The sequence below is a fragment of the Cyprinus carpio genome, chromosome B10 (assembly GCF_018340385.1).
Source record: "Cyprinus carpio isolate SPL01 chromosome B10, ASM1834038v1, whole genome shotgun sequence".
In the NCBI taxonomy this organism is placed as follows: domain Eukaryota; kingdom Metazoa; phylum Chordata; class Actinopteri; order Cypriniformes; family Cyprinidae; genus Cyprinus; species Cyprinus carpio.
Window position 1 is genome coordinate 8,945,287 of NC_056606.1, and position 22,017 is coordinate 8,967,303.

The following is a 22,017-nucleotide window of genomic DNA, read 5'->3' on the forward strand; positions in this document are numbered from 1 at the left end:
TAGTCCTCTTTTTTTTTTTTTTTGAGTGTAATATGGCAGGCTTAATTAGTATGCATGAGTTGTAACAATATAACATTAATATTTAACCGTACACATAATGACTAAAGACCCCTCCTTCAAACATGCACTGGAATTGCTGTCTAAAAGATTCATTGTGAAAGGAATATGCCACAATTCGCAAGGCTACTTCATCAATTCATACATTCTTTACCCAAAATGAAACCTTACCCTCTTGTAACCATTTGGACTATCTTTGATTTTTCAGTGGAACACAAAACTTTACAATTCTGTGTAATGCTGATGGCTCTTTTCTGTGCAATTACTTTTGCTGACATATTAACCTAAATGCAAAATGTCAGTAAAGTGGCCATTTGCCATTTTGTTTCTGTGCCCTAAAACCAATTACTATCCAATTGCCCTGTGACATGTCATTCTGATAATAAGAATATAAGGCCTTTCTGTTTGCATCAAAAAGAGAATCCAGTCAAAGTATTTAGCAAGTTGATTCTTTCCCTCTTTGGCCACACACACACATTTAGGGCAAAATGAGTAACTGCGGTCATTGGGTCATATCCAAAAAAGTCATGCCAGATTTTTGACCTGAGACATCAAGTTTAGTCCTATTTGCAACTTCTTCCCAGCTGGAAGGTTTTGAGAACTTTAGCTGATGTTCTAGAAAGGTTCTTTCCAAGAACATTCAGAGTTATCTGGGGCGTCGTTAAAATGTTGCAGAAACTGTCCTACATTTTTGATCATTTCTCAAATGTGTGTGATTCTGAGGAAATGAACGTATTTCATTTACTATTCCAGACTGCAGATGATCTTGAAATTGTATGCAGCTGAATGGTTTCAAATCTCTGCCTTAATTGTAAACACTGCCTAATTAATATCATTATAAAAGCGCAAGTCAGCGTCTAAATAGAATTGTGTGATTTTCAAATACCTGCAGTACTCCGACTCTCTGCCACAAGGAAAAGTGTGTATGCCTGATTTAGACCCTGATGTGGTGCTAAGCACTTTTCCACATCACAAAAAAAAAAAAAAAAAAAAAAAAAAAACATGAATGTTGGCGTGGATCAAATTCTGTGTATGCATGTTTTATTAATGAGCCTTTAATAATGTTTTCAAAACGTTAGCACAATATATATATTATATATATATATACATACATATATATTGTACTTTATTGTATATATATTGGACCTTTTTGGCATTTTAATGTTCTTCTAACTTTATTTAAGCATAAATACTTGTTTTTGATTGTTTTGAGAACATTCAAAAATAATTTTACCATAATATTAGCCCATAATGTTCCCTTAATGTTTTCTTTAACATTTACATAACCAAGATGTTTTTATGGAAAAAAAACAAAAACAAAAAACAATAACTGGAAACTTCAAACATTCAGGGGGAAATTTATGGAAACGTTAGCAACATATTCTTAGAACATATTTTTGTTAGCTGCTCATCTGGCCAGGAATTACCTACTTAGACAGGAAAAGACGTTTAAGATGTTTAATTAACATCTAAAGTACTATAAGTTGTTGTATAGCTTTTAGTCTAAGCAGTTAATACTGTTATGCTAGTGAATATTATAAAGTGAATCTTAACTTTATATGCAGAGACCAAATAGAAACAGCAACAAAAGCTTGAATCGTACCACTTAGTATGATGTCTCCACACAGAATGTGAGATTGATTTATATAGCTAAGTGTGACTATGTCAATCTCTCTTAAAGCTGTCAGGTCAGTACTTATACAGGCAGCATGCACAGGCAGATTTTATAGTTCAGCAAAGTAAATTGAGGTCAGACTTTTTGATAGGAAAAATTACTCAGCGTCCACTCCATTTTCTTGCAGAGAAAATTCTAGTGTGTTTGCTGAGATGTAGCTCCATTCACCATATGGCTCATTGTAATTATTCTTTTCGGAGCAGCCTTGGGTCCTTTCTAAATCACATTGTGTCAAGTAAGGCATATGGTATAGTGCAAGACATAAAATATAGTGTGAGCATGTCACTGAACAGATGCCTTTGTATTTTTTTTATATTGTTTAATTTACTTTTCATACAGAATTGCCTCAGCAAGTGGCTCTTCATGGTGAGTATATTGAATGAAGTATGAAGAAATGCATAGGTGAAAACACTGTGAATATCTAGAGGCATGCTTATTTCAAAACTGTGAAGAACTTCGCAGTGCGACTCTATTGCAACTCAAGAGCCAGACTTGTGGAAGACTGTGAAAGTGCCTCTATAAATCCAAATATAGTTACTTGCATGTCAATATTCTCCTACCCAGGTTTTGTAGAGCTAAAGCTGGAAAAGACTGGCTCCCAGTATGGGGCTTCCGGGTCTTGGTGTCCTGTGGGTTTGGCTGATTAAATAGGACTAGAGAATGACAGTCCGTCTGTTTCTGTTGATAGCAAACCTCATTCAGTGACTATTCAATTCACGGACATACAGAAACTAAATCTACCAGATCCACTGCCTCCTCTGATAACTTATTGAGATCCTGACTGCCTGCAAAGGCTTCGAAGAATGAATTGGCACTGAATATAAATAAATACAGACATGTACTTTTTTAAAGAGAGCCCAGTCTGTGAGTATATTGCTGGAGCAAGGTCAGTTGCTCTGTTGCAATGAATATGCAGGAAGCAATGATTTAAAAACTTTTTTTTTTTTTTTTTCTCTCGGTATATTAAATTGCAGCAAGAAAAGACGCTATATTATTTAAAGGTTATTCAGTGTGTCTCATGTTGACCTTAATTTTTAGTAACAATCATAATCTTGAGGAGCGAGAACAGGTGCATACTGAGATAGGCCTAGAAAATGAGAAAATTCATAACAGAGGTAAATTAAGTTCACAGGCTGTAAGTGTAGTGTGACAAAAAATTATACAGATTTGGAACTGAGAAATTATGGATTTATGAAGTCAGTTTGTGTTATTTGAACACTTCACATTATTATTAGGGAAAGTGTATGTCTAAAGTGATATGACTTTACTTGAGGGGGCCCAATCATTATTAATTCATAGTTAACTACCTTACTGCGTCTGGATGGCCAGTGAACTGTTTCCGGGCATTTTTCCAGGATTTTTCTACAAATGTTCTTTGTGGATTTTGAGGTTTTATTTTTATTAAGCTGTTTATAAGTCACAGCAGGGTGAGCTTAAAGGGAAAGGGAACAACACAAAACAGAGAAGATCAATCATAAAGCTGAAGATGTCAAAAGCTCAAATAAAGTATTTTACATGATTTTAATTTATTTCAAAGTGTTTCATATTCTTTCTTAAAAATACTGTTTGATTTAGTTTACCCAAATGTTAATTATAGCGCATTAACTATCAAACATGTACTAACATAATTAAGCCTGCTCTTATTCATGCGTGAATCCATATGACTCCAGCTGTAAAGGATAGCACTTCAATAATTCATGATTAGTTAACAACTTTAATAATCATTAGTATTTTATGAATTAAGTATTAATTTAGGCATTAATTAATGATTATTCAGGTACCCATATTGTAAAGTGTTACCGAGATAATAAACATTATTATTCCATCTTCATTATTTATATGCTTAAATATATGTATATTAAGTAAACTGAGGACATACACAGCTTGTTATATCAGCTCTCTTGAAAGAAAATGTTTTTCAGTTCTATCATGTAAAGTCTTTCACATATAATAATAATAATAATAAAATATTATTAATCATCTCTTTATTATATATATATATATATATATATATAAAGGCCTGAAATGGCAGACAGGTGTCTCTGTGTTTATGTTAATGAGCTGAGCTTCATTCCCAAAGGAACTGTAAAATCGTTGCTTAATTGGCGCAGTAGAATAAACTGCTTCCTTTATTTCCAGCACATTCTCTCTACTCACCATCCAAAAAAAAGTTGTACTTTTAGGAGAACTGCAGATGTTTTTGACTATTCAACTAAATGAACAGAATGCACAAATTAAGACTAATTAAAACCAAAATAAATACAGTCTGCCAAATATATTATGCATTCAGTCCTTTGCAGACAGATGCACCTTTGGATTTATTTCACAGTGCTACTTTGAAGGTTTTTTAAAATGAACTTCCCAAAAATGTAGCTATTTTTTTTTTTTTTTTTTTATTTTTTGTTTTTCTTCCTATAAATAATTGATTTTCTTATAGTTTTCTTTTTTTTTTATTATATTTTTTATTCAATTGTTTTTATCAACTTCAATTAGCACAGGTTTTGTATTTCTTTTTGATTTAGATTAGTTTTTGTTTTTATTTTTATTGGATGATTGACTTTAGTTTTTGAGTGAATATTGCCAAAAATTATCCAAAAAATAATGCTGAACTTCATAAACTCAAATATTATGACCAATCAGTTCCAAAATAAAACACAAAACCTATGCTAATTGAAATAAAACATGCTGACTACATTGAATCCAAGATTTTGTAATAATACAGCATAAAGAAAGTTTACTGATCAGTAATATTTATAATTTAATCTGATAAAAAGTCAGTGACACCTTATGCTTCAACTTCCCTTATGGAGCGATATGCAGTAAAAATAAACGTTCATCCTCTCTCTTTCCGTCTAGGGCCCCATACTAACATGAGAATTAAAAATACAGACGATTTGAATACATTAGTACTAGAAATAAGTCTCCTGTACTCCTACACAATCTCGGCCTGTCGCTGAACAATGAGATCTCATTATCGCTGTTGTTTTCTCGGTCTGTTGACATGCCAGTGCTGTCCGTGATTCCTCCACCGCACGTCAGATCTACTGGCGTACACGAAGGATGGCTATTGCATAATGGCACAGTCCTTTCTGTCACCTCCATTCTTCTCCCATCATTCCCCACGGAGCCACAGGGGACTGGCACATATGCCAGCCGAAAAAGTAAGCGAAGGTACCATCTTGTGGGTGTACTGTCCTCTCCTGTCTCTCTCTATTTCGGTCCCACATCCGGATTGCTTCAGAGAGAGGTACCCTGTCATCTTCTGAGTGGGATCTCAATGTAAAGGCCCCTTTTTAGACGCAGGCTCAGTCATTGATTTAATGGCGAGTGACCTCGTGCCTCGCCCCCTGGAGTAGCTAATACACGTTCGTTACAGACGTGCACGTGCATGCTCACTAGTGCATTTACTGTGTTCAACTATGCATACATGTTATAAAATAATTAGAAATGGGTTACAAATGAGAGAGAGTGTTTCATACATGTCATATCGTCTTAATAAATATAATTTACATACAATAAAAATGCCCTGAAATGCACTGCACAGGAAGTTTTTTTCTTTATATTCTTATAGAAGAAAACTGCTTTGCATCCCATACAGCAAAAATATATTTTGTTTATGACCAACATAATAGGGATGTAAAGGTATTATCAATATCACGGTATCATTTTCGATGCGTTTCGCTGGTTTCAAACTGAAGAGTTCAGGCAATCAGCTCATGATCCAGTGTTTTCTGCACCTCAGAATGCTCCGTTCACAGTGAATGAATGCAGAGAACTCGCTTATTTCATGTGCTGTGAGTTTAGTGCACATTTGGGAATGTAACGGCCACTAGTTATGCTTTATTTTCACGGCCGATGATTATTAGATTTCACTAGATTTGTAGTGAGACCAGGCAGCAACCTTCTGGTCTCTCTCGTGAAACCAACACGGAAGGGACTAAAACTGCAATTCATCGACTGGAAAAGGGAGTCAGTCAGTCCCATAGGCTCCCCATGTTAAAATTCCCAACTTTACAGCAGAAAAAATATGATTACAGCCTGGTACAAAAAGTGATTTTGGTCTATATAGCTAATTTTGCCCTTCATGACAACTGTGAGGGAATGATTTTTTTTATAACTCATCCTATTAAATTCTATTAAGCCTTAAAATTCTGCATAATTAAGGGCGTGACCACTTGAGTGACAGCAGGATTGCCGCTGTTGTCACCACCGATGATGATGATCTGAGAGAGAGCAGGGGGACGTGAGGAACATGATTAAGAACCGCTGCTAGAACATTGATTTTAAAACTTGTGAATCCATTATAATCGTTAAAAGAAGTTTTTTCATGCACCCCTAGTTTTGACAGCATGGCCACAACTCTTCCTCTTCTCTAAAGCAGCGCCCACTTTGTTCAGTTTAGGTAAATTTCAGGGTTTGTGATGTCACCAACCTGGGAAGAAGCTCGTTGTAGTCCCTGCCAGCCGTATTTGTAGGCATTAAACTTCCATAATTTTGAAAGACAATATCTCCATTTGCACTGAACTTTAAGCGTGGTAACTTTGCAGATATTGTTTATGCTCAAACAGTAACAAAAAAGTGTTAATAAAGTTACAAAAAAAAAAGTGAAATCACAATCAACTACCCCTTTAAATGCAGTCCAAAATATCTCTTTTAAGTGTAGAAATTAGTAAAGAAGTATTGTAGCTAATTTCTCTACTGTAGTGTAAAGCAAAAATGAAATACATATGAAATATTCATTTTCATTTTTTTTACAGTGCAGTTGTTTAACAATATGGCTATTACTGTAATAGGAATAACAATAATATAATTAATTTTTGTTATTATTATTATATTCTAATTTGTTAGCCTTCATAAAACACTTCATGTTGTGAATGTATTTAGACAGACAGTATACCACAACTAAAAAGAGGGTCGAGTCCCCTACAAAGTTCATGTACAAGTCAATTCACTGACTTTTCCTGACTTAAGTTTTCTTAGTTAAGGGCATGGGTTGGAGCTCTTAATTTTGAACTCTCAAAGTAGATAAAATCATTTAACTTTAAAATTTACACAATTTGCATTGAGATTGCATTGCATAGAGAGAGAGAGAGAGAGAGAGAGAGAGAGAGAGAGAGAGAGAGAGAGAGAGAGAGAGAGAAAGATTATTTATTTGTTTGTTTATTTTTATTCAAATTATATGTTATATGTTTACATCAGACAACATGTATTTTCTTGGACTGAAATATAAAGGGCAAATATTTTTAAATGATTTTAAAATACATATACTTAACATTTATTTTCAAAATATATATATATATAAAAAATGGCTAAAACATATTGGTATACAGCCTATTTGTAACATTTTCGCAAATATTTCATATTTTTTCATCCATAACGACTGAATATCCACAACGGTGACGACTGTGACATCCGCGCTAATTTTAATTAATGCACAGCAGATTTCTGATGCATTCTATTGAGTTTTAAGTGCAGCATTTGGACAGCAAAACTCCGGTAGAAGATTGGATCTAACGCCCTCGGATGATACACAGAAGATCTGAGCTTTGCATGAACGTAGCCATAGCTAATCTGAACTGACAGCAATACACTCACCGGCCACTTCATTAGGTACACCTGTTCAATTGCTTGGTAACACAAATTGCTAATCAGCCAATTACATGGCAGCCACTCAATTCATGTAGACATCTAGATGTGGTGAAGACGACTTGCTGAAGTTCGAATCGAGCATCAGAGTGGGGATGAAAGGGGATTTAAGTGACTTTGAAGGTGGAATGGTTGTTGGTGCCAGACGGGCTGGTCTGAGTATTTCAAAAACTGCTGATCTACTGGGATTTTCACGCACAACCATCTCTAGGGTTTACAGAGAATGGTCCGAAAAAGAGAAAATATCCAGTGAGTGGCAGTTGTGTGGACGAAAATGCCTCGTTGATATCAGAGGTCAGAGGAGAATATGCAGACTGGTTAGAGACGATAGAAAGGCAACAGTAACTCAAATAACCACTCGTTACAACCAAGGTATGCAGAATACCAACTGTGAACACACAACACATCGAACCCTGAAGCAGATGGGCTACAGCAGCAGAAGACCACACCGGGTGCCACTCCTGTCAGCTAAGAACAGGGGGCTGAGGCTACAATTCGCACAGACTCACCAAAATTGGAAAAACGTCTCCTGGTGTCTCGATTTCTGCTGTGACATTCAGATGGTAAGGTCAGAATTTGGCATAAAGAATATGAAGCATGGATCCATCCTGCCTTGTCTCAACGGTTCAGGCTGGTGATGGTGGTGTAATGGTGTGGGGGATATTTTCCTGGCACACTTTGGGCCCATTAGTACCAATTGAGCATTGTTTAAATGCCTCAGCCTACCTGAGTATTGTTGCTGCCCATGTCCATCCCTTTATGACTACAGTGTACCCATCTTCTGATGGCTACTTCCAGTAGGATAATGCACCATGTCACAAAGCTCAAATCATCTCAGACTGGTTTCTTGAACAGGACAATGAGTTCACTTTACTCAAATGGCCTCCACAGTCACCAGATCTCAATCCAATAGAGCAGGGGAGATTCGTATCATGGACGTTCAGCTGACAAATCTGCAGCAATGGTGTGATGCTATCAAGTCAATATGGACCAAAATCTCTGAGGAATGTTTCCATCACCTTGTTAAATCTATGCCACGAAGAATTAAGGCAGTTCTGAATGCAAAAGGGGGTCCAACCCAGCAAGGTGTACCTAATAAAGTGGCCAGTGAGTGTATTTCGCTGCTGTGTGAACGAGGCTTGTAAATTAGGACACTGAACCCCCTATTAAAGCCAATTTATGTATTTAAAGGAAAAAATAAATAAAATAAAAGTAAAACAACATGTACATTAAAAAGTCGTTGTTCTGAAAACATACTCCAACCTTTCAGTTAAAATCTGCTTTCATTATTGTATACAAGTGGCTTGTCTGATAGCCTATGTCAGTGTGGTTTTATACTGTTCACCGAAGAATGAAAACATGATATCTAAATTTTAGTTTGGATGACAGAATTCATAAATATGTTTGCTAGATGGACAACCCCCAGTCTTCCCTGCAATTCAAAGTCACAAGGCAAAACTTGTGTTCTTGTCTGTGAAGCTGTTTGTGCTTGCGATGACATTTACAGTGTTTACTAACAGCTTTAGCTATCTGCAGAGATCATCTCTGTCCACATTAAGAAACCTGTATATTTACAACCAGACATTCAGTAGTTAACCCAAATGCATTTTAGACCATTATGGACTGTGGCAGCCTTTACAGAAAGTCTACAGTAAACACAGTAACATCAGCAGCTAATTGGCAGCAGCTAATTATGACTCTGGTATTAAAACTTTGCTGCACATTTCCATTTAACAAAACAATGAATGTTTGTATTATTTAAAAAAAAGGCAAAACAAAAAAACTTGTATTAATAACTATGTGGACTTTCTAAGATATGTCTGTTACTACATAAATACTTCTACAAAAGGCTCCAAGGATCATAATATTCTCACCAGCACATCTTTTCCCACTCTTTTTGAATGACATTGGCTGACCTCTTCTATGTTTTCTTCCACAATCTCATTTGGTGTTATTATAAATAGTGTGAAATATCATAAACATAGTCTCATGCAGAGAACATTGCATTGAATAACAGGAAGGCCCACGCAGAGTAAAACGTTCCCCTCATGTTTTGGCTCCAGTTGCATCGAGCTTGATTCCATAGAGCGATGCTACTTTAATTGTCTCCTCACTGAATAGCTGTCATATTTAGAAGCATTTACATAATCAGAGTCATTTGCATATGGGGCAGTGGAGTTTGCTGTAGGAGGAGAACTACAGCAGATGTGAGTTTACGGCACTGTTGTCTGTGGTGCTATTAATTTAACTCTGTATTTGTCAGTGTTGAATGATGGGATACACTCTAACCTCCAAATGCATACCTGTAATTTGGAGTGCAATTCTAGATGGCAGCATCTTGGGAAAATAATTGCTTATGGCAAAGTGCAGTACATTCTTTAAAGACAGCTGGAAGGAAGCTCTGTAATGTAGGCCTATTCATTAAGCAAAATTCCTCTGCTAAGGGCTAATTTTATCACTGGTATTTTTTTTCTTTCGCTTACACTTATATTCTTATGAGATAAATTGACTTCTTCATAATATCATAAATAAAATCACTAGTTATGCTAATGGACAGGAAATCCCAGCGCTGCACTTTTACTTTTACTCCATGGAGTGCTTTCTGAAACTGTGCAGATAACTGTAAATATTCTTTATAATGATATAAACAAAATCCATTCTGCAAGGATTATTATTTAGCCTACTGTTTAAAATGATAAAAGGAAAAAAATAGACTGAATGTAATCATTAACTATAGGGTACAACAGCATTAAAGGCTCTCATTTTGTTTTGTTCCGAGTGTACCAAAAATAACCACAGCACTTTCCTAGACTTTTTCCCCCCTAGTCTCCTAGTCAAGGTCAATAAGTCTTTTGAAATATGCCATGGTTAGTTCAAGTTTTGCAATGTTATAAATTAATAGTATTTGTAAAGAATACTTTTTACCTTGAAAAGTGCACTACCGTCCGAAAGTTTGAGGTCAGCAAGATTATTATTATAATTATTTTCATGTTTTTATTCAGCAAGGATATATTTAATTAAAAGTGACATTTAAAGACTTTTACATTGTTACAAAATCTATTTCCAATAATGTTGTTATTTTGAACACTCATCAAAGAATCCTGAAAAACGTTTATCACTGTTTCCACAAAAATATGAAGCAGTACAACTGTCTTCAACAAAAGAAAATTAGCATATTAGAATGATTTCAGAAGGGTCATGTGACACTGAAGCGCAAAATGGAATTTTAAAATATATTCAAATAGAAGTATCCAAACATAAATATTTTAAATTGTAATATTTTACTATATATCTGATGACTGTATATTTAATCCAAAAATTCACAATATATCCAAATTTCCATTCCCATTATTTTGAAATTATTACATTAGGGAATTTAGAATAGACACAACGACCTGTGAAGCTAAATTGTTTAAATATTGTCAAACAGTAGCAATGCCATTGATTCAAATTGCTTTTCTTTGTCTCCTAAGGCATGCAACAGCATTCAAAGTATAAACTCATTTAGTTTCAAGGCAATGGATGCTGAGAGCGCAATCATTTAACTATAGATAGAACTCTGCAGAGCTGTGCAGTGATCATAAGTCTCAGTACATGACAGTAAAAGCGTAATCTATGGTGACCCAGTAGTGCACAACACAGCGAAATTTCCACAACACAACGAAATCGCCACAACAGAATGAAATTAGCACAACGCAACAAAAATAGCCACAACACAATGGAAATAAGCCAAAATACAACAAAATTAGCACAACACATCGGAAACAAGCGCACAACACATCGGAAACAAGCTGCAACAATGAAATTAGCACAACACAATGAAAACAAGCTACAACATAACTACTGAGTAGTTAACTATTTTAAGGACTTAAAACTAAGGACTCTGGTCTAACGAAATCCAACTTTTTTCACTGTAGTACCATTTAAAAAAAAAAAAAAAAAAAAAAAAAAAAACATTAGCAAAGTCAATTATATGTGAATTTAAAGTGTCATTTAAAAATATTGGTGCAGTAAAAGCTCGCTAAAAGTAGTAGGCCTTATGTTGTTAGATCATTTAAAAAAAAACAAAAATTAGCTTTAAAGCATCGTTTACGTGGCCGCAAGAAACAGCTACATGAATTCAACAGTAATTATGTATATTTTCAAGAGTCCATAAAAAACATTGGTATGGTATTTGTATAGTAAATTGTTTAAAATTAGGGTTTTGTTAGTCCATTACCATTATTATAAAGCTTGCTTGTTTGTTTTTCGCATTTAATCTTCAGCAATTTACAGTGTAAATAAGCTAGTATATTTTAGCTGCTGTATACACTTATTGACAACAGAAGTATTTTATCGATACACTGTTTACAGTAAGTGAAAATAGCAATAGATTCTATTTACACTATGTATTTTCTTTCTAATAAGTGTAGATCATTAGATATTATTTATAGGCTATAAATGGTGGCAGATGTTTGCACCTTAGTTCTGATCTGAGGCTATGTGTTGGGGAAAAAAGAGAAGAGTGAGTCTGGCATGTCATTTTTAATTTTGTGTGGCCCATATGTCAAAAAGGCTGGCTATTCGCACTTAATTTAAATAGACACTACGTTATTGAAATGGTGCCGTGATATGGGCTGATATATAGTATAATGTCCCATAGAAACTTCAAGGGTTTTGAAAGGCTTATGAATATATTCAACATACTGTATGAAAATATATTGGTATAAAAATATATTATATATAAAAATTTGGATTTTTGTTAGATCATTAGACCCTGCATTAAATCCTTCGGCTCATTCAACTGGAACAGCGCTTAAAAAGAAGAAGCACCATATTTGTTAAAGAGAAGCTTGCACGTTAAAAGGTAGCAAATATAACTTATATGTTTGTGTGCAAACATTGGACCATTTCCATTGTGTTGTGCTAATTTCGTTGCGTTGTGTTAATTTCGTTGTGTTGTGGCTTTTTTATTTATTTATTTATTTTTATTAAGCTTTTATTTGGTTCATCTTAGGTCAAACAGAAAGTAACAACGTAAATATAGTAATATGCTATAAATAATAGATATACACATAACCACAAAAAAACATGCAACCACACATTAATTCAGAAGAAGAAAAAATAAGAAAACAGGCAATCATAGTTATACATTCAAATAAAGAAAGAAAGATAAAAAAAGGAAGAGAAAAAAAGAAAAATAATAAATAAATGAATAAATAAAAGAAATAGACAAATAAAATAAAATTAAGATACAGTTGTCTCCTTAAAATATTTCAAAAAAGGGCTCCAGACTCTCAAAAAAAGTTTAGGCTTTTGTTTTATTGCAAACCAAATCTTTTCCAACCTGAGAGCCTGTAAAAAATGTTTAGGCTTTTGTTTTTTTGGAGGGGGAGTTTTTTACTTCCTGTTAGTATGTATAAGATGCCTAGCCAGTAGAGTTGCAAAATCTACACTATCAGCCTGTGATATGCTTAATTGAACAGATTCTGGCAAAATGCCAAACTGTTGTGGCTTTTTCTGATGTGCAGTGGCTTTTTTCCATTGTGTTGGGCCTTATTTCCGTTGTGTTGTGGTTTTTTTCTGTTGTGGCTTTTTCTGTCGTGTTGTGGCTTGTTTGTATCGTGTTGTAGCTTTTTCTTATTGTGTTGCAGCTTTTTTCCATTGTGTTGTGGCTTTTTCTGTTGTGTTGCAGCTTTTTTCCATTGTGTTGTGGCTTTTTCCGTTGTGTGGTGCTAATTTCATTCTGTTGTGGCGATTTTGTTGTGTTGTGAGGGTTTATTTGTGTTGTGCAATACTGGGCCACCGTATGAATCAAATAAAGTGCAAAACAGAAAGTAGGGAAGCCAGTTTGACTTGTTTACCCACATTGCTTGCCATACAGCTGATCAATAAAACATGTGCACAAACAGAAGCAGCTAACAAAGGAAAAGGTGGCAGAAGTCAGATGCCAAGGTGCCTGCAGTCATCAGCTCTGCTCTAGTTAACATATCCCCTAAACTTGGTTGGCTAGGTTTGGCGAAGCAGAATGAGGAAGTGTAATATCTGGTAAGTCAGAAAGATGTATTTCAGCTACTTTTGCATGATTCATGTTTTGTCTTGGGTGACAAAATAAATCTGCAAAGCTGACCTGACACGCAATTGCAAAACTGAACCTTTTTTGTAGAGATTAAAGTTCTTCCAAAAAGAAATCTGGCATGTAGTCACCCTTATGTCACAAACTATTCCTTTAATGTGCAAATGGGTACAGTAAAGGAATTTTCTGGGTTTAATAAAAGTCAAGGTCAGTCAGCAGCATTTGTGACAATGTAGAATAAAAATAAAAATGTTTCTTCCAAAAAAAACAACAAAAAAAACATAAAACTGGGTAACACTTCTATGGAAGTGAATGGGGCGGATATGTAAACATTACATTACTCACTCTTTAATAGTGTAGCTACAAAATGTAAACAATATTCATGTTAACATAATTTTAGTGTGAAAAAACTAAACTTTTATGTGCAAAATCATATCCAGTTTTACACAATGCAATGCCATAAGCTTCAAAATGACTGTAAAATTATATTTCACATGCTTCACAGCGTAAGTTTTAAAAGAACACTTAACGTAATACTTTTATAAAATGATAAGCTTGACATTTCTGCTTCTAAATCCTCTAAAATGAGCTCATTTCCTTATTATTGTAAGTGCCTCAATGTTACCTTGATTTTAGGAACAAGATTAAATTATTTTTGGTAATAATTGGAATAATGCTACAAATGCTGTCGGTTGAGCGTGAGTTACATTGAACCATTTAAAGGAATAGTTCTCCCACAAATGACAGTTTGCCGAACATTTATTCATCCTCAGGCCAACCAAGATTTATAGGTAGAAACGTTCTTTATCGGAACAGATTTGGACAAATGTAGCTTTACATCACTAGCTCATCCTGTTCAGTGAATGGGTGCCAGAATGAGAGTCCAAATAGATGCTAAAAACATTACAATAATCCATCACTGGAAGAACGTAATAATGGATTATGGACTTGCATTTTGGCTAGAAACAACAGTTTAAAGTTGAAATGCCTTAATGATGGTGTTTCTTCTTACAAACAGCTTTTCACTTCACAAAACATTTACTGATGGACTGGAGTCATGTGGATTACTTTAGTATTACAGTGATGTTTTTGTGAGCTGTTTGGACTCTCATTCTGACGGCACCCATTCACTGCAGAGGATCCATTGTTGTACAGAGATGTAAGATGGGTAGTAACTGATTACATGTAATCTAAATTATGTAACCAGATTCCAAAAAGTAAGTACTTGTAATTAGATTAATTTACATTTTAAAACACTTGTAATGAGACTAGAGTTACTTTTTTATTGATTACATAATTTAATATTACTCACACACTAACAATAAATTATTCATCATTTATTGATTTTCCCTAATTCCTCATTTTCATCTTTTGAATGCTCCTTTCTTAAATAGCCTGCCACTTATATACACTCAGAAAGTCTTCCAGTTTTGTAGACATTCACACAAAGACCCGTCATTAGTCAGGTGGCTACACAGCATTTGACCACTGGTTTTACAAAAATAATTTCAGGCTTAAGAAGTGTTTCAACATTGCATCAGCTACTGATGAACACATTTTTATTTTAATTATCACCCAGTAAATTATTTAACCATGTATTACTTTCACTTTATAATGCTTTTGTCTTTCAAACACATTCAAATGCACAAATTCACATTATTTCTTATTTGCATGTGATGCAGGCATTCCCAAACTTTTTTTTTATCATGTGAAATATGTTGTACTTGAAGTACAGTAGTCAACATTTGAAGTGGATCAAAAAAGTTAATCAAAATTGTCCTAAGACAAAAACGCATATTGGTTTTAGATTTTAGGACAACTTTGATAAAAGGTTATGATCCACTTCAAATGTTGATTAGTTTATTTAAAATAAAGTTAAATTTGTCCAAATCTGTTCCAATAAAGAAAGTTTCTACATCTAGGATGGCCTAAGGAGAAGTAAACTCATTTACATATTGGATAGCAATATTTTCATTTTTTGAGTGAACTATTTCTTTAAGAGCAATACAAACATGTATCACTAAGCCTGCTCTGCTACTGGAGAACGTTCATTCATGTGAGGATTAATATCTCTTAAAAGAAATAAGCATCTTGCCAATTTGACCTGCAGCTTGACAGCCATATGCCTACTCATAAAATAATTTATCAAAGCAGAAAAACGACTGCAGGGGTGGTCAGGAGGAGGATCGGTTGATGTGGTCTGTTACTTCCCAGAGAAATAATTGTCTTTTAAATGTCAGAATGATGTCAAACCAGCATTTCTGTAAGCTAGATTCAGCTTCATCGGACTGGAATGCACGTTTAATGCAGGTCTATATTCACACATGTATGCAAATACATTTGTTACAACCTAATGAGCATTTTCAAATGAAAAATCAAATTATGGATGTCTACCCAAGCTTGCATATAGATTTGTATGGAGTTGTCAGTATAGGTTTCTTCCTATAATGGCCCACATGTTCGTATGATCAATTACCTGCTTGACATGTTTGACTAGTCTCGTCTAATTAGCAATTTTCATCTTTCTAATTAGAGTTATCAATCTGAACTGAAATGAAAATAGACTGAGAGGAACTACTATAGCGCTCACCCACATCAGATGCATTGTGAAAAGCTTTTCTACAGGCACTAAATCACAATCAAGAGGAATGTGAGCACATTATCAGTTATGAGGTGAAGTGCATCCTGTTTTGATGAAAAATAATAAAAGATTATTTTTAAACTCAGGCTGTGTGTAACTTACAGTGTTAAGGAGTTACTACGTGAAAGTAGCAATACCACAAATGCAATTTTTCAGCAGCATGACAGTTCAGTTCAGCTGTTGTCAAAACAGAGTAGCATTACATGTAGGAATATAATGAGTTAAATGTGTTTGCCTAAAATGAACACTTTCATATGATGCATTGGGGAGTTAAATAAAATATTAAACAGCACAACTGTTTTCAACATTGATAATAAGAAATGTTTCTTCAGCAGGAAATCAGCATATCAGGCTGATTTCTGAAGGATAATGTGACTGGAGTAATGATGCGTCACAGGAATTACATTGTAAAATATATTAAAATACTGTATAACAAATGGTAGTAATATTATAAATGAATATATACCGTTATATGCATTTGTATATACAGTATATTGGGATGCTTGGATATATGGATCTGGCCTCTTTTGAGATATAACAATGTGTGTGATATGAAATGTGTGTGTTGGTGTGAAGAAGAATGTTTGCTTCAAATTGTTTGTATAAAAACAAGACAATGCACTCACTTCTCATCATTTTTTGAACACCTGAGAAAGCCTGTCGACTTGTCCGACTGAAGGTTTGTGGGGCTCTGTGACACTAAGAGGGTGATATTGCCCGTCTCGATCAAGTTCGGGGAGAGTCATTTTGACTTAAACTAAACTATGCTGCCTGACAGCTATGTTTGTGGATATAATGAACTATGTTTAAATCATGAAGTTTAGAGCACACGTTCCGGCTGAAGTGCAATAGGATCTGTCTATCTATCTATTTGTCTGCTTTTTCAGTCACCCACAACACCCCAGAAACCATCTAAAACATCCCAAAAAAACACAAAGCAAACTGTTCTAGCAAAAACATACATAAGAAAATCTATCTTTAAAGGAGTAGTTTACCCAAGAATGAAAATTTGCTGAACATTTACTCCCTCTCAGGGCTATCCAAGATGAGTTTGTTTCTTCATCAGAAGAGATTTGGAGAAATGTAGCATTACATCACTTGCTCACCAGTGGATCCTCTGCAGTGAATGGGTGCCATCAGAATGAGAGTCCAAACAGCTGATAAAAACATCACAATAATCCACAGGTAATCCACACCATTCCAGTTCATCAGTTAACATCTTGTGAAAAGCTGTGTGTTTGTAAGAAACAAATCCATCATTAAACAGCTTTAACTTCAAACTGTTGCTGAATTTGTTCATTTAACAGAAAAACACTCAAAATGTTCATTTTACAGTCGACCTTAAATCAAAAATAACCCTTTTTTTTCCTTCACTTTTTTCACTCTTATTGTACATGATTTACCAGTAAAAAGTTTGCCTTGATAATCTTTTGTCAGAATGTTATAAAGTAACTGCCTCCTTTCCACTCATTTCTCATGACAGCAAACAAGTTAACATGTCCTTCATCCTTCCCTTCGTCTTACAAGCTAGCAATGTAAAATTAAACCCAAAAGATGAATAGAAAGATTCGTAGAGGAACTGTAGGATCTTAAAGCTGAAGGTCCAAGGGAGTTTTGCACAAAACCTGTTTAACGCTTACCTGACATCCAGTTTGGAAAATAAGTGGTTTTAACAAGAGTAATTAAATTGCATTGTTGCTAACGTGTGTAATATTTCACAGAACCACTTTTGAGGATTATACTAGAACTGAACTTTGACCTGAAATAAAAGTAAATTCAAAATGTTGGAAAGTTTTGAAAGCTTTGAAGGCCAAATCCTCTAGATTAAATGGACAGTGTTTAGGCATACATTAGACAAAATACCTCAAGGTCTGATCATTCTATTGATATTAAAACTTAAATTTTTTTGGGAAGGATATAAAATCACTAAATGCGGATCAAAAATGTTGTTAGGCTTCATAAAAACTGTTTAATTAGATTATTTAAAAGTATTTAACTCATAAATGACCCAATTAATTAGTGAATATTACTGTGCATTGAATAGACCAGGCATTAAATTAATTTGACACTTCAAATGTTTTTGTTTAATTAATTGTTTTACACATTCAGTTAGTTTTTAAGGAAGAAAATAATGTGTAGGTTTTGTGATTTTGTAGTGCTGAACATATGTGCGTGTATACAGTATGTATACATTCATGGCCAAAAATATTGGCACCGTTGGTAAATATAATCAAAGAAGGCTGTGAAAATTAATCTGCATTGCTAATCCTTTTGATCTTTTATTTAAAAAATTCTAAAATCTAACCTTTAATTGGATAATAAGAATTTAAAATGGGGGGAAATATCATTATGAAATAAATGTTTTTCCCTAATACACATTGGCCACAATTAACCGCACCCTTTTATTCAATACTTTTTGAAACCTTTATTTGCCAGTTTAACAGAATTTAAACTTTCTCCTATAATGCCTGTTGAGGTTAGAGAACACCTGACAAGAGATCAGAGACCATTCCTTCATCCAGAATCTCTCCAGACCCTTCAGATTCCCAGCTCCATGTTGGTGCTTCTCTTCAGTTCACCACACTCATTTTCTGTAGGGTTCAGGTCAGAGGACTGGAATGGCTAAAGCAGAAGCTTGGTTTTGTGCCCAGTGACCAGTTTCTGTGTTGTTTTTGAGGTTTGTGTTTGGATTATTGTCCGGTTGGAAGATCCAAACATGGTGCATTATAAGATTTCTAACAGAGTCAGTCACTTACTGATTTTTATCTGTTGGTATTTGATAGAATCAAAGATGCCATGTATCTAAACAAGATGTCCAGGACCTCCAGCAGAAATATACAGTAGGCCCACAACATAAAAAATACAGCAGTATATTTCATTGTACACATAGGGTACTTTTTATCCCTGTGTTCACCAAACACATCTTGAGTATTTGCTGCTAAAAAGCTAATTTTTTTGTTTCATTTGACCATAGAAGCCAATCCCATTTGAAGTTCCAGTCATGTCTGATAACTGAATATGCTGGAGATTGTTTTCGGATGAGCTAGGAGAATTTTTCTTGAAACCCTCCCAAACAACATGTGTTGATGTAGGTTCTGTTTGACATTTATTTATTTATTTATTTATTTTCTTAGGTTTTCTGACCCCAAGACTTTTTTGTGCAATTATCCAGCTGTGACCCTTGGAGAGTCTTTAGCTACTCAAACTCTCCTTCTCACCGCACATTAGGACGATATAGACACACATCCTCTTCCAGGCAGGTTTTGTAACATTTTATGTTGATTGGAAATTCTTAATTATTGCCCTGATGGTGGAAATGGGTATTTTCACTGCTCTAGCTCTTTTCTTAAAGCCACTTCACTAATTTGTGAAGCTCAACAATCTTTTGCTGCTCATCAGAAATGTATTCTTTGGTTTTTCTCATTGTAATGGATGATTAAGAGGATTTGGGCTTTGTTTTCCCTCCTCTTTATATTTCTGTGAAACAGGAAGCCATGGCTCGATTATTTCATATTCATATTCACCCTGGAGTGCTTAAAATTGTGAATATGAATGGGAATATACTTCAGAGATATTTTACTCATAAGAATTTCTAGGTATAGCAATAATTGTGTCCAACATGTATTTGAGAAGAACATTTATTTTATAATGATACTTTTCCCCATTTTGAATTCTTATTAGCCAATGAAAGGTTAGATTTTTGTGATTTTGATAAATAAAAGATCAAAAGGATTAACAATGCAGATTAATTTTCAGAGCCGCCTTTGATCATATTTACCAAGGGTGACAATATTTTTGGCCATGATTGTAAAAAAAAAAAAAAAATATATATATATATATATAATATATATATATATATATATTATATATATATATATATATGCTATAAAATGATGCTAAAATATGTTTAGTGTAAAAAAGAACATATTTCTTGACAATGACAAGCTCCTCTTCAAAGTCGTAGTCTTCAAAGCTGCCAAAACACTAATAAACATATTCCTTAAGGTGTGTGTTACTGTATCTCACCTAATGATGTCATACTGTTAAACAATGAGAATATGCGATGATTAGTTTCACACTTTTTGAAAATCCTATAAGTGTCATTGTTCCCAGTTTCCCGTGAGGTGTAAGTTGGGAGAAGATCACCTCAGGGAGTGGGTCATTGCCAGTATATAATTGGTAAAAATGCCAAGGAGAGAATTGTTCTTTTTCACAGCCAATTATTAGGTCACAACCAGGGTAGACTTGGTTTTTGTGAAAAATAAATTGACCTATTTATTAAGTGCACAGCTAATTCCTGTAATGATTTGAAGATGATTTCCTATACAAGAAGATTTTTAAAATTAATTTTCACTAACTTAAGTGCCTTAAGTTTTCCATCTGGGTTTGCATTATGAAATCTTTGCAGAAAACTTCCTGGCATTTAACTCACTTACTGTCAAAATAGCCCTAAGACTTAAGCTCAAATTGTTTAAATTTTGTACATGTCATGCACCTGCAGTTATCATTTTCTGATACTTGACAGTATCTGTCAACATCCTCCACATGGAGGATTCACTCTCCTCAAGTTAAAGAGGCCACACTATCCAGCTCACATGGATCTATGCAAAGTAAATTCATACTATCATATTTGAGCCTGCATCAGTGAAAAATAATTATGTCTAAGATGACAAAAAAGAGAAATCAATTAAAACAACGCAATTCAAATGCAGGAGCCAAATTCATATAAATGGTAGTGTTTATGCTGGTTTTATACATTAAAAAATGTTTTAAATGTTCTATTAAATGTAATAAACATTTTTAATAAACATTTAAAAGTGTTTATTACAAAAGTATAATTATACATTTTAATTATATATTTTAAATAAATAACTAGTCATATTCTGCCAATATATTATTAATTAAGTTAACATACATTTCTTTTATTTTAACGTTAAAACAAAATGCAGTGCATAATTTAAAATACTGTATGGGTAAAACACCTGAAAAAGTTAATATGGAAAATTCTTTCATATTAACAGTACATTAGGCCCCATTTATTTATTTTTTTTGGCCGAATTTCTAATGCCAGTTTTTCTGGAATTTCATCCATAATTTTAATTTAATAATTTTTTCATCCATCTCCATAAATGTATTTTCAAAAAAATTTTCTTTAAACCCCACAAAATCTAAATGACTTTAGCATGTTATTCAAGTCATTGTCTGCATGAATAACATTTTAATGCATCTTTAAATAGGCTAAGTGTCACATCATTGAACCACGGTGCATACAGATTGTAATGTAATAGACTCCGAACTGTACACATTAAAGAAAAAAAAAAAAACATTGGAGTGACGGAACTAAAACCACTCCATGATTAATGTTTCCCTCCCGTGTGCTTTTCACTAGCAGAACAAAAGGGTTTGACGTTATGAGAAAACGTTTTTTATACTTAGCTAAAGTGGGTATTGGAAAAGATGTGTTTGAGTTGGTGATTTGAGTGAAGGATTTTTATTTGCCATTGTGTTTGAAACATCCTCTTTTGGCTTGTCCCGCTGATGTATGAGCTCTCAAGCAGACCTCTTGTGCCAGTGCCCAGGAATCACACAAAGAATGTTTAATATTAGACGAGGATGGGATGATACCGCATATAGGCTGCTGTTCTCTCCGGGACAGACTTTACTCTAAATTCAGCAAAATTGTGCAATAAGTCAGAGGGAAGAACTATTATACTTAATAATTTAATAAGAGGTATTTGTAAAACTGTAGCCAGAAACAAACTGCGTTAATCATTGTGTCAATTTCTCAAACTATGGTATCCACCCTGGAATTGAAGAGCCCATTAATTTAAGTATGTATATTGAGCTGCTGTAAAGAGTAGACTTGCGAGGCTGATTCTGAGGGTGTGAGAGATCCATGAGTCAGTCAGAGACTTTTTACATTACTTAAACCGCAATGGTGAC